The 14,381-nt window shown below is 35.2% G+C and overlaps 1 long non-coding RNA gene across 1 annotated transcript; it reads right to left on the bottom strand.

Moving 5' to 3' along the window:
- Window positions 1-1,117: 1,117 nt before the first annotated feature.
- Window positions 1,118-13,618, bottom strand: LOC143248613 (uncharacterized). The gene is made up of 3 exons (XR_013027091.1): window positions 13,558-13,618; window positions 11,504-11,572; window positions 1,118-1,301 (listed from the first exon to the last, which is right to left on the bottom strand). It is a non-coding gene; the product is annotated as an uncharacterized LOC143248613 (long non-coding RNA).
- Window positions 13,619-14,381: the final 763 nt, after the last annotated feature.

The raw sequence follows: 14,381 nt of genomic DNA on the forward strand, positions 1-14,381 counted from the left end.
AATAAACTAATATTAAAGATAAAGTATTTATGCAACTTACATCTGTGGACATGTTACTGATGTCTGAGTTTCAAACCAATTTCTTAATTATTAAAACTATATAGCGCTTTTTTCGTGAAATTTACAGAGGGTACGAACCTCACAGCTGTGTGTGTGTGTATGCACGTATGGGATTGTAATTTATGGAATGGGTTCTGTACGATGTCCTCCCTATTAAATTACACCACCCTAGCATGTGATGGAGTCCATTGTTTGTGCATGAAGCGAATTAAACGGCCTGAGTTTTGTACATATTACGTTAACGTTTGTCCTTTGCTCCTTCAGTGGCCCCCAGTGTTGTAATTCAAAGTTAGAGAAACTGATACGATATTAACAGTATATTTTATCATTGAATTACAAAAATAAAAGTTAATATATAAACCTCATTCAATTCAGTTGTGAGAAAACAAGTAATAAAACATTTTTCAAACAAAGTATGATGTAGGAACGACAAGGCCAGAAAGTGTAGAAACTTTGTAAGTGTGAATACACATGAGTAACCCATAAGTACCGAGTCAGTTTTGAAAGCTTGTGGTAATTATCTAGTGCATAACTGTATAGTGCTATTTAGTTTAACTGCTTTTGTTCGAATATAGATTCATACAATCGGATTTGTATATCAAAGTTATAATTTGAAACATCTGTCCACCTGTTTTAGTAATTCTTGTATGGCTTTGTATATTTATCCATCCGTGTTCTGCACTTTGTTTTTTGCCATTTCCTTCCCAGTGCCACAGTACTGCGTCTGTGGACTTGTACCGCTAAAAGCGAGTTTCGTTACCAGTCGTGGGCAGAGTGCAGATAGCCCGTTGTGCTTAATTACAGAAAGACCACATCACAGTTAATTTATTTGCAGATTTGTTTTTCATTACTTGTTAATAATAGTTTACGCAAAATAAGACTAGAAACTATTTAGTTGTGTTTTTTGTTGTTGGTAAATTTACGCAACTGTTTTGCGTGAGGTAAAAGTAAAACAAAATATGTAACGTTCTGTCTCGAGTATAAGAAAGACCAAAATTATGCCATCTTACACACCAAAAATAAAGCGAAACGTAATTCGACAGTTTAATATGTAGTTAAAACCTAATATTACACCAAGTCTTGCATTCGTATATTTAAAGTTCGTCTTCCATTGAAGAGGCCTGGCATGGCCAGGTGGGTTAAGGCATTCGACTCGTAATCCGAGTGTCGCGGGTTCGGATCTCCGTCACATCAAACATACTCGCCCTTTCAGTCCCGCTATCCGTTGGTTATAGAGTAGCCTAAAAGTTAGCGGTAGGTGGTAATGATTAGATGCCTAAATTAGGGGCAGATAGCGCTTGTATAGCTTTGCGCGACATTCAAAACGAACAAACAACTAAAGAGATAGCAACATTGGAATTGTTTATAATAATTTACAAAGATATATATATATTTATTTATATAAATATCAAATATAATTTGCTAAAAAAAATAGTTGGTTATACAGAAATGGTACTCCATTATTTGCTTTTCACATTACACGTTTTGTTAGATTTCATACAACTACAGAAAATCTATCAAAGAAAACGGAATTACTGTTCTTAAAACTTAATATCTTAAACTTTCTGAATATAGAACTAGAATTATTATCTTCAAAAAGGATTTTCTAACTTTCACTGTTTCACTGCGAAAGTTCAAACTCAGTCTGAAATAACCGTGAAAATGGACGCCATTTGCATTACACAGCTGGTACGTTGTCTCCCTCAATGCCATACAAGGATTCATCTGCGCTTGATGTTTATAATTTCGAACTGAGAAACTACAGCTAATTAACGGTACCACAGTAAACTCCGTTACTTTAAATCGATTAATGAGATTTGATAGTTAATGTTATAAAACATTCTCAATTCTACAGTGCTGAGCGCGAATTTCTGGCAGTGAAACACGAGCATGGATCTTAAATTCGTAGCCCAAAATCCTAATTAGCACGAGAGAAAACTCACTGTCAAATAGGGTGATACTTTTCAAGACCGGATGGTCAAGTGGCCTTCTGACATCATAGTTCCAGACAGTGGCACTGGTGGGTAGTGATTCCAACTTGTGCCACTAGGGTCGAATGGTTCAGGTTTATGTCACTACGAGGCGGGCAATAAAATTATTTGCGCGGGCGTCAAAATGGTGCCATGGGGCGAGTATTGTGATTCATTTGATAAACTTTTATTTTAACGAAGTTTTTCTGTCATTCTATTATTTTAGTAAAACCATGAATGAGATAGTTTTACATTCAAACAAAAGCATTATCCATTTTAGCTAACACTAAAAGTCAAAAGTTTTTTTTTTTTTATTTAAGGTCTTGATCTTTCTTTTTAAACCAATACGTATTGAGGGCGTTGAATATTAAACATGCAAGTTATTAGAATAAATATCTGCAATGTCGGTCACTATAGACATTTTAAAACATTATACAGACAGATAACAATTGTAAGATAGACAATTTCTCTACACTCTTACAAATTCAAGAAGTTAAGACTTTGTATTTAACTTTCCGTGTTATATTTAAATGATAAATATGTGAGTTCTAGATTAAAACGTAGTATAATGGATGTAACACCTCAGTAGCCAAACGTACTGGGTTTATAAAACGTGAAAGAAAAGGTATATATTATCTTTTATCATAAGAAACTTGAAATTTAATTTTTATATTGTTTGTACGTTTTGTGTAAATTGTCGAAGTACTTTTTGTTTTTGGTGCATTTCCTGTCTATATATCAGTAAACATTTAAATATTCCTTAATGTTTGAATATGTGCGACATTTTGCAGGTCTTGGTTTGTTTATTGAACGTCAATTTTAAACTGCAGTTAAACTTCATGACTGGTTTAGTTTTCAAATAATAATTGTACCACTAAATTCCTTAAGGAACACAGGGCCACAATCCCTTGCGGTTTCGGTAACAGACTGGATTTTAAGTGAGTAGGGTGTTAGTCTGCTGCACAACCCCCAACTAGGAGGACCTTATCTCTGCCCACAGAGGGGAATCGAACCCCTGATTTTAGCGTTGTAAATCCGGATTTTTTCTTTTTATTCATCCCAACTCAAAGAAGAGGTATAAACAAATAAAACACTAGTTAAATAATTAGTATATGGAGAGAAAACATTGCAAGATACCATCTTGTTAAAAAATTACAACAAAAGGTATAAGATGAATTAGAAAATATAAAAGAAGTAATAGTTAGCGGTAAGTATCTAAATCAAATTACACGAAAAACATTAATAAAACAAAGAAAACAATGGAACACTTGTGATAAAAAAGAAAACTTGTAGAAAAGAACACATTTTATCTTAACAAAGCACATAACAGGTATCCGTGTACTCCCTTTGTAACCAACCTACCGTTATAGTGATACAGTAAACGAAACACTAGTTAAGTAATTAGCATATGGAAAAAAAACAAAACGAAAAAACATTGTAAGATACCTTGCTAAAAATTACAACAGGTGTAAAATGTGTTAAAAAATATAAGAAGTGATAATTAGCTGTAATTTTTAAATCAAAATACACCAAAAACCTTAATGGAACACTGTGATAAAAAAATAAAATTCAATTGTAGAAAAGAACACATTTTATCTTAACAAAGCACATAACAGGTATCCGTGTACTCCTTTTGTAACCAACCTACCGTTATAGTGATACAATGAGTTAAAGACACTTAATGAGTCATGTAACACACATCTTTGATAATGTAAGTGTATATGTTTGCGTATAGAACGAAATTAAATGAAGCTCGCGATTGCGTGCAAACTGAACAGACCTCGCAGATTGGATAATAAGCCGTGCAAAACTAGTTAATAAGCGAAAATATTTAAACACCGACCAGGTAAGAGAGGATGAGATCCCACTAACTGGCATCTCCTCCAGACCCAGTTGGAGAAAGAGCATTCATAATAAAATTCCTGTAAAGCATACACATAGGACCACAAGGGCTGGACAGAAGGACACATGAAAAACAGATGGTCAATGGTTTCCCGCGTTAGTGCACAACCCTGTGGGATGCCTATCCATATGTACCAACTCAACATTAGTAGTCACCGCTCGCAACCATAACAAATAATCCACGGTACAGACATCAAAACCCACAAATGATGAAAAGGTAGATTTGCGAATGAGTGTCCAATCGTCTGGAGGAAAAATATTCCCCCATAAGGATGGAGCAGAGACATGATGAGCAAGTGAACAATTCAAATAACAAAACAACTGCTTCAGAGTTTATCCCCTAAAATGGACCCGTTGATTAGAAGAGTCCACAAAGTACAAGTTTATTTCATGCTGTGTCGAGGACAGCGGAGCTGGCTGAGTAGACGTGAACGCCAGCCAATCTTCAGGCAATGCATCCGTCAAAGAAGTGAAACAATGGTATTGACATTCAACGACATCACTACACATTTCCACAACCGCCTCCACAGGGAGAAATCCTGGGAGCACCTCATACAATAAGTGTCGCACAAGGACCAATCTTGCTTTACTAAGTTCAGGAAAATAAAACGTGTGTGACCGAGCATCAACAAGAACAGGATTAAGAAACAATGGTTCGTCAGAAACGTGATGAAAGAGGAACAGGGTCAAGCCCTTTATCCCCAAATAGTACCTTCCATGCACGAAACATTTCTTGAATAAACATTGGTAAGACCTTCACATACCTCGGCAAAATCCGGCATTGAAGAGTCCGAAATCCCAATGCGAGTTCACCATAACAAGAGAAAAACCCAGAAAGAAGTTGCCACAAAGGCGACGGACAAGAACCGTCCAAACATCTCTGCAGCAATTTCAAGCGAAAAGCAAGTTTACGAACGTGTATATCTACCAAAATGATACCCCCACTAGCAAAATTCTTGGTCAAGATCCAATAAGCAACCTTGTGAATACCACCCCGCCACACCAAATCTAATACATTTTGACGAAACCGAGCTTCAAATTGCTGTGGCAATGGGAGGATTTACAATGTATACCACAAAACTGACCCCACCAAGACATTCACCATATAGATTTGCCCTTAAGCGACAGGGAACGATATCGCCAGGACACCAGGATACTAGAGACTGCGCAAAACTCTCCGCCACGTATCCTGCAGCATAACATCAAATTGAGAATGAAAAATAATACCCAAAATCCGAATAGGATTCTGGGAGATTTTCAACTCTCCCAGGACATACTCATTAGAAGAGACCAAGCTCCCAACCCAGAGACCCTGACTCTTTGTCCAATTAATCCTACCACCCGAAGCCCGACCAAAGATACTACAAACATCCAAAACGTATGGCAAGGAATCAGATTCTTGTAAAGTCAATGTAGTGTCGTCAGCATGTTGATAAATAAGGGACGGTGTGTTGAGGAACCCATCACCCACAATACCTATAATTTGATCATGATGGACCAACATATTTCTCAATGGTTCAACACTGAGAACATAAAGCAAAGCAGACATTGAGCAGCCTTGACGAATACCTCGAGATAAGGAGAACCTATCAGTGAGAAAGTTATTAAACTTACCACAGCTAGAAATATCAGTATAACATAGTTTAATCCAATTAACAAAAGTCGAGTTAAAACCCACTCGCACCAGAAGTTAAAATAAATAGTCATGGTTCACCCGATCAAAGGCTTTCATTTGATCGAGCTTCAAAAAAATCTCCCCCTGTCCTGTACGTTCTAAAGATTGGAGAAGCAAAACTAAAATTAACGGGTTATCAATGACAGGTATACAACCAGATTGATTAACTGACACTAAACTAGATATTACGGTGGAAAGGCGTCGAGCCAGCACTTAACCAATAACTTGTAGTCAGTACACAGCAACGTCAGTGGCCGACTATCAGCCGCCAACCATCGATCCCCGCCCTTCGGAATAGGAACAATCACCCCAATGCACATAGAATGGAGCAACTGTTTGGAGTGATAGAGGTCGGACAAGACGGTTACAAAATCATCTACAAATGACGGTAAAAAGTACTTGTAAAATTCTGATGTAAATCCATCAAGACCCGGAGATTTTCCAGTCGGTAAACCAGCAAGTGCAGATAACAATTCCGAGGCCGTGAAAGGTGCATCACACATCTTGCTCAGGGGAAAGCGTTTTGTCGATAAAGTTGAGCACCATATCTACATCATCCTGCTGGACTTCTTTAGTATACAAAGTAGAATAATAGTGACGTAAAACAGCAGCTATATCATCCACTTCGAACACCCCCTTCAGTAAGCATGGATCGAAATTCTGTCCGACCCTGCCGAACTTTTTCCATACGCAAAAAGTAAGAGGTTGACCTTTCGCCCTCCTCGAACCAACGAATATATGAACGAATTCGAGCCCCTTCAATGGCGTCATGATGAAATTTCTCCGAGTCTTCTTCATATGCATATAACTTTTCCCTAGACCGAGTAGGACAACTCGCCAATTTAGGCAACTCACGAGCAACGGAATGTTCTAACTTACGTTTCTTAAATCGAAAGTCACACGCCCGACGAAGCGAATATCGCTTGGTAATATCACGGATTGCATTTTTAAAGGTCGCATACCAGGAGATCTTGTCACGACCATATACTTGCCGACTACGGCTTCTTTCGATTAAGAGTGTGATGGTATTTATGTATTCAACATCTCTCAATAGCTGATTATTAAAGTGCCAGTAATTTGGACCCGTAACAACTTGAGATAAGTTAAGTTTGAAGCTTAACAGAGCATGATCGGTACCAGGGAACCACATCGTATGGAAACTACTGACAGCACTCTGCAGGTTAGCCGTAATCAAGGCCCTGTCTAGACGGGAAGTGATCAACTCTCCAAGAACAAAACGCCTCCACGTGACACCAGGGGTATTTGATGTTAATAATAAATGTGCATCCAATAAACCGAAACTTGTAATGAACTGTTCAAAGGTTAGACGACTGGCATCGCGGGATAAACGTACAGGAAATTTTTCATACCGCTGGACTAGCGGGGGTCTGTAGTTTTCAAATGTTTTGTGTTATTTCTAAACTAAAGAAACTGAGTACCTGTGTAAAATAAATACTAATTAGAGTTTATTATTAGAAGGTAGCAAAGATGTGTTTGTAATGAACACTGAATTGTTATCAAAAATTTAACCACTTGTTCCTTAGATTAGTTAACAAGCAAAATATATTTTGCCATTCTAATTCTATGGACTAAGCCAATAAGTAGCCATCAGTATGGCACACTTCTGTCATGTTTTGTTTCTTAGAACTGGTATATCTTCGTCAAACTCTGATTTACTTCTACATTGCAACACAGTACTTACTTCACAGACCACAGACTTGGTCAACTTAGAACTGATTTTGAACGAGTCACCCTTGATAATGTGTCTATTGGTAACACCAGTATCTCTAAGATGTAGCAGAAGAAAGCTTAACATTTGAATCACATGGTGTCACGGCCATTTCTTAAATGTGAAGTAATGTTAAATAAACGTCAGTTACTTAGTCTTGGGCACTTGTTATTAGAAACAACGTGTAGAGAGACACTTGTATGTTGTTTTGTGATGGGCAAACTGAAAGTTCTGTTGTTTTAAATAATAATAAACAACATGTCATTAATTTATTATATTTAGTTGTAGACTGATTATTGGTTATGCATGACTTGTGAAACATTAAATGTCCTACAGAACATTGTCTGAAACAAGCTATGAACACTTTAGAAATGTATTCCATACTTTCACAAGTTTTGTGTGTATTTATGACTGATCAACAGTGATCTAAAAAATGGACAGATACAGTAAGTCAATTATTTATTATTTTAGTACAGATGGTAAAGAAATTCACTAACATGAATCTTGACATTTATGACTTGTTGAAGTCTTATGTTACTCTTATGAAGAGTTGTTAAAATAATTGTAATTAGACGTAAACGTATGTCAAAGCCCTATTTTGTAAAACATGAGATACAGTAACGTGTAAATGATCAGTAAAAGTATAAGTTTTAATCACTGTATGATATGCCCTATTTAGGGCAATTTGAATCTACAGACGTGAATTGTATGCATCAGAATGAGTTAGATATAGCCCTTTTAGGACAGGATTTGTAATAATTCGGTACTGAAAATTTTTAATCACTTGACTAAATTTTAATTATCGTGTTCTTCTTATAGGACTAATTAATGATAAGGCAGTGTCATGTTCTTTTTAAGATGAATTAACTGCAATGGATTTAGTGATAAACATTATTTTTAGTATGGTTTGGCCCGGCATGGCCAAGCTTGTTAAGGCGTTCGACTCGTAATCTGAGGGTCGCGGGTTTGCATCCCCGTCGCGCCAAACATGCTCGCCCTTTCAGCCGTGGGAGCGTTATATTGTGACGGTCAATCCCACTATTCGTTGGTAAAAGAGTAGCCCAAGAGTTGGCGGTGGATGGTGATGACTAGCTGCCTTCCCTCTAGTCTTACACTGCTAAATTAGGGACGGCTAGCGCAGATAGTCCTCCAGTAGCTCTACGCGAAATTAAAAAAAACAAAGAAACTAGTATGATTTGGTTATTATTGTTAAGCATCCTTTTTTATGATGATTTAATTGTAAATGATTTTATAAATTACTGTTAAGTGTTTCTAGGACAATTAAATTAATTATTTAGTGATTATTTATAGATATGATAAAACATGGCTGCCAAGAAACACATTCTCTACTTTGTGGTACTAATAGGTAATCATCCCTCATGGCTTCCTGTCATGGCGGCCTAACGACGTATCCACTGGTGGTAAAACATGTGGCACTCCCTTGAGGTGCGACTAAAATGTCAGGTTTATTACTAACCACCATGCAATTGATGTATTTGTTTCATGCAAAATTGCTTTTAGATTTAATCTCATATCATCAATGTTTTTGGGAGACAAGTTCCTAGGCCGCCCCAGCATTAATTACACTTCACCTGCCGACTGTGGTCCGCAAAATATATGTTGGTTTTAATCTTATACACGGTTGAAAAATATTTTTCTTCACAAGATGAGTAGCCATCTTCAGGACGAATCCTCGCATGGAATATATGATACTGTTTTTTATATAGTACTCAGTAATCCAATATATCTGCAGAATATCAATATTGTTCAATAATATACTTTTCTTAATAAAACACATGGGCACTTCTCAATCGATGCCCGTCAAACGACTCCATTTTTACAAACCAAATAGCATATCACTGATTTCAATTTAATGATTTCCAAACAACCAAACATCAGTTTAGATTTCTTTACACCACAAGTAAAGAAAAACCTTTCAGAAACAACAGTAAATGTAGGGATGGTTAATATCAATCATTGAAAAACAAACAAGATGATGGAGATGACATTTGCATCATTCCTCCATTGTTTCTTGTTGCCTGTGTTATCATGTGAGGATGATGCAAATGCCGTTCCTATTATCTTTGTTGAATAGTTTTTAAAAGGTTTATATCAGCCATCTATATATTTACTTCCTTTTTTGAAAACATTCTTTGTTTATTTGATTTTTTTAATGCAGTGCTTCAATAGACATAGAAAGACTCTATTTATAAACGAGTTTTAAATACAATGAGATCATTCCAACTGTAATATTTATTGTTTGTCTATTATCACTGTGTATTTAAGCCCTATAAAGGAACACGATAATTTTGCTGGGAAGCTAACTTCAAGGGGTAATGATAACAGTGTTTACATCTAGAATTATGATTTTTTTAAAATTACTATTAGTTAACAATACTTATTAAAATAAATACTCCATTTAAAACTGTCACATCAGTGAATATTTTTACACCATTGTCTTGGGTTATCATGTAAAATAAAGAAAAACAAATTTAAACTTTTTGATATGATATTAACAAGACATTCACGGAACTTGTGGCTTAGTTATTACATAGATATAAGGGAATACTGTTTTGTATTGTAAACAATACCGATTCGAGCCACCCCTACACAAGCAATGCTACCACCTGTCTGATGACGTAGAACAAAGGAAATTTTATTATGTAATGTAATTGTCCATAAGAACAATTGACCTTCGCTTATTCTATGGTAAGTAGTGTATATGTTATTAGCAAGTTACATTGTCATAATTAGTTCTCAAATTTCCTGAATATTTGTACATGTTCTTACAGACCATAATATACACGTGTACAAAATGACTAGTCTTAATTTACAAACTACAGAGTATACCTTTACATATATTCCATTGTTTGTAAAGGTACGGTAGGGCACTCTGTAATGTTGTTTGTAAGAACATTTTGTAAACCTAAAATATAGATGTGACTAAGTGTTCTTGCGCAGAGTCTACGAAGGTGTTCTGTTTAATGGATGATTAAAACCAAAATTATCAGTAACATATATTTTTATTTCTTGCTTTTAAAGTCGTATGTAATGCTGTGTTGAAGCTCACACAGAGCATAATTCTTCTCATGGTTTATTGACATGCGCACGTTTTCATGACGTCACGATAGTACAAATTGCAAAGTTTAACGTCCTTTTTGTAATGTTCTTTTAATGCAGTGGTTTTTAACCTTTTTTTGTCATCCCCCCAGTGGCTCAGCGGTTGTCTGCGGATTTACAACGCTAAAAATCGGGTTTCGATACCCGTGGTGGGCAACGCACAGATCGCCTATTGAGTAGCTTTGTGCTTAATTCAAAACAACTTAACATTTTTCATCGTCTTACCCCTGAGATTCTCCAGGGTATTAAATGGTGAACTTTACGTAAAGGTAGAATAAAACAAAACTATATAAAGATCCTAATTTATTGAAAATGTTACAAGTGCTAAACAAATGCAAAATCCATGGAATTACTGAACATCATACAAAACCCACTGATTCACTCAGTGTGAGGGTTGATATAATATATAATAAGAAAATATACTAAATACGATAAAACCTTTGATATTTAAATTTTAAGTTCGATGTATTAATATTATATAGTTAAAAATTTAGGCAATTATAAACGTTGTAACATATGAAAAATTTTACTCAAAATTAGACAGGTGGTTGCGCAACAAGCATCTCGACGCGGTTCAACTGCCGCACTTCAGCGTGTTTCTCATTAATGGGCAGTTACAGGCACTTGCCACAAAAACTACAAACTGCTCCGTGATTTCCTCAATAATTCTCAAACCTTTCGTGACCCCAAGAAACTTCAAACGACCCCCAGATTAAGAACCACAGCTTTAATGTATACTGGTTGATTGACAGACAGGCAATACACTATTGTATAGTAGTGCGAGAGATTAAAATAGGCGACCTTCGGCACCTTTTCAAGGAAATTATAATTTGGCTGCATAACAAAGTTGTTGTTTTCAGGCCTAGGTCATAAAAAAATTATGATTTGATATTTATCAGTACCGTCATTATTAATCTGTGTAAAAGTCAAAGCTGAAAAAATACATTTAATTATCACATTGCTCCACTTGTTGTTGTTTTTTTGTAAATTTTGTTGAATATTTTTCAAATTCCACGTTTTTCAAGTTAAATATGAACGGTTACTTACCTATAATCTGTCGCGGATTTATGGCCAACTCTTCTAGGCGATCGTTAATGCATAGAGGATTGCATATTTCTAAAAAAATGTATACCGTACTTAATGTTAGTAATTATTATATTTATATTATTACGAAACTAATTTAAAACATTCTAAAAAATAGTTGTTTTGTGGCAATTTTTATTCAAACTTTGTTTGGAAAATGCTTTTCAACAATTAAAAGCGACACCACTTAATAGCCTTCAGCCAATTGGACAATTGCCTTATTTGACAGTTTCCATAATGTGCCAACAGGTGCCGTTCTTTATTTTATTCACCTAACTCATTGTCATCACCCAGTTCTAAACTGTACGTAAAAGTAATTGGTTCAGTGTTATTTGAATAAAACAAATAAATTTAATTGTATTATTATATTTGATCTTTGTAAATAAGGAAATTTAAATCAAAAGATTTTAAAAGGAAAAAGTGCTGATTTAGATTAATCACAACGAAAGTTAAAGGATCTTTGAACAAACATTTAAAAAAGATTTGTTTGGTTGGTTTTTAAATTTCGCGCAAAGCTACGCGAGGGCTATTTGCGCTAACTGTCCCTAATTTAGCAGTGTAAGACTAGAGAGAAGGCAGCTAGTCATCACCACACACCGCCAACTCTTGGGCTTCTTTTTACCAACGAATAGTGGGATTGACTGTCACTTTATAACGCTTCCACGGCTGAAAGGACGAGCATGCTTGATGTGACGGGAATTCGAACCAGCGACTCTCAGATTAAGAGTCGAGCACCCTAACCACCTGGTCATGCTAGGCCCCATCAGTTATGTGTGATAAAATGGCCAGACTTCGAATAAAGAGAAGAGACTAAATAGTGAGACTAGCTATGGTAAACTTTCTCTAACGGAAATACAAGGGAAGCGAGATGTTTAAAAATGTTTATTGCTGACTGATAGCGCAGCATTTAATATCACAAAACTTCAAGACTTTCGTAGTCGTGAACAACAAATAAATGAACCTTTAAAGAAAAGTCAGAACTTTTCTCGGGTTAGTTAAATTATTGATGAAATTTGATCCAGTGGTGAGAAAATATGTCTTGTCATGAAGAACAAAGTACACGACCATTTTCAGTAAAGTCATCCAGAATGAGTTGATTGATTTGACGGATAAAAATGTGAAAGATAACACTATAGAAAAAATTGAAGGGACTGAATACTAATCGCTTATTTTGGACTGTGGGCGAAGTTGAACAAATAAAAATTATATTACGCTATGTTGAACATAATGCAGGGAAAGCCGAAGAACATTTTATCCGTTTTCTTCAGGTACACCAAACATTTGTAAGTAATCTAACCATAATTACTTTGGCAAAAATAGAAAACCTAGGCTTACACATTCTTGAATATCACGGTCAAGGTTATGAAAATGGTCAACGTGCGTGGTGAAAAGAGTAAAACTGAGAATTATACAAGTAAATATTGAGTTGTCTTCTATCCATATGGCTATCATAGTTGGAATCCGACCTTAAGAAAGGTTGGTTTATCTTGTACACAGTACTTTTGGTTTACTCTAGAAGTTTTGCACTCTGTTTTTAACTTCTAACAGATGACAAGTATACAAATAAAAGTTTAATGTTACCATAAAACCACTTTCAAAAACTAGGTGGGAGTGCTGCAACACACACTGTCTTTTATATTGGTTAAATATGTGACTCGTAAAAATTTCGAGAGTTAACATTCTTTTCACATTACGTTACTCAAAAGAGATATGGTAATAAAACTGGTATGAAATATGTATAAATTAAATACCCTTCCAAAAAAATAAAAATCAAGTGTATATGTATATATATATATATACACGCTAGAATCATGCGAACATTTAACTTTCGCATAAACAACATTTTCTAATGAAATTAGAAGGTATATATAATATCATTTATCTTTAGAACTTTTGTGAAGTCTCGGATTTTGTAAAATAATATTAAGTTAAAAATTTAGTTACAAATAAATGCATAACATAACTCGTATAGAGTTAAAATTATATCCATTCGATCTAAAGGGGATATTCTTACTCACATATTTTTCTTTGTAATGGCGGACGTTACCAATAAATTCCGTCACCACTGTGCTGCCTTCATTGAAGTAATAAACGAAATATCGTGTGTTGCTGTGCCCCGAAATATTTAGTATTCAAAATATGTCATGACTCTTCTCCAGTTACAGTACAATTTTATATATAAGATTACACATCAGCTAATTTAATTTTAACATCATTGTTATGTAGGAATAAAACATGTTTTCCACTGCATGCTTTAGTAACATAACAATTTTAAAACTTTTTCGGTTATTTTGGTTTCATGTTGTAAGGACAGTAACACATAGTAAAAAGAAAAGTCGTTACATATACAAAATCGCTTTGTTCCAGTTTTTCTTTGCTTTCCGTGGTAAATAGTTTCTGTTTTGCTCAAGAGGATACTGCAGTAATATTGCATTTTAAAAAATTATCAGTGGAATACCCTTCACCAGCCGACTCTGACTAAATAAAACAACCGATCAATGCTGTGAGAAAACATAGGTAACGAAACAACGCTGCCAACTACATAAAGAAAGTGAATTTTCCCACTGATTTCATGCGTGCCATCTTTTGTCCATTCAACTTGGTTTTTTATCTTGAGAGACAAGAAGCTATTCAGTGATTAAATAAAGACGATCACTCAGTTGTCCAGGGAGGTACGCACGTTGTTTTTTATGTGTATTTAAATAAACATTGTTTTAACCGTCTTTTAAATGTGTTTAATTAGTTAATTTTTCACGCAAAATAGAACTCAATCAAATTATGAATTACAGAACATATCACCAATTGAATCTGCTGTTATTTTCAAGTTTGCTCATCTGATCAA

This window comes from Tachypleus tridentatus, chromosome 4 (assembly GCF_004210375.1).
Source record: "Tachypleus tridentatus isolate NWPU-2018 chromosome 4, ASM421037v1, whole genome shotgun sequence".
NCBI lineage: Eukaryota > Metazoa > Arthropoda > Merostomata > Xiphosura > Limulidae > Tachypleus > Tachypleus tridentatus.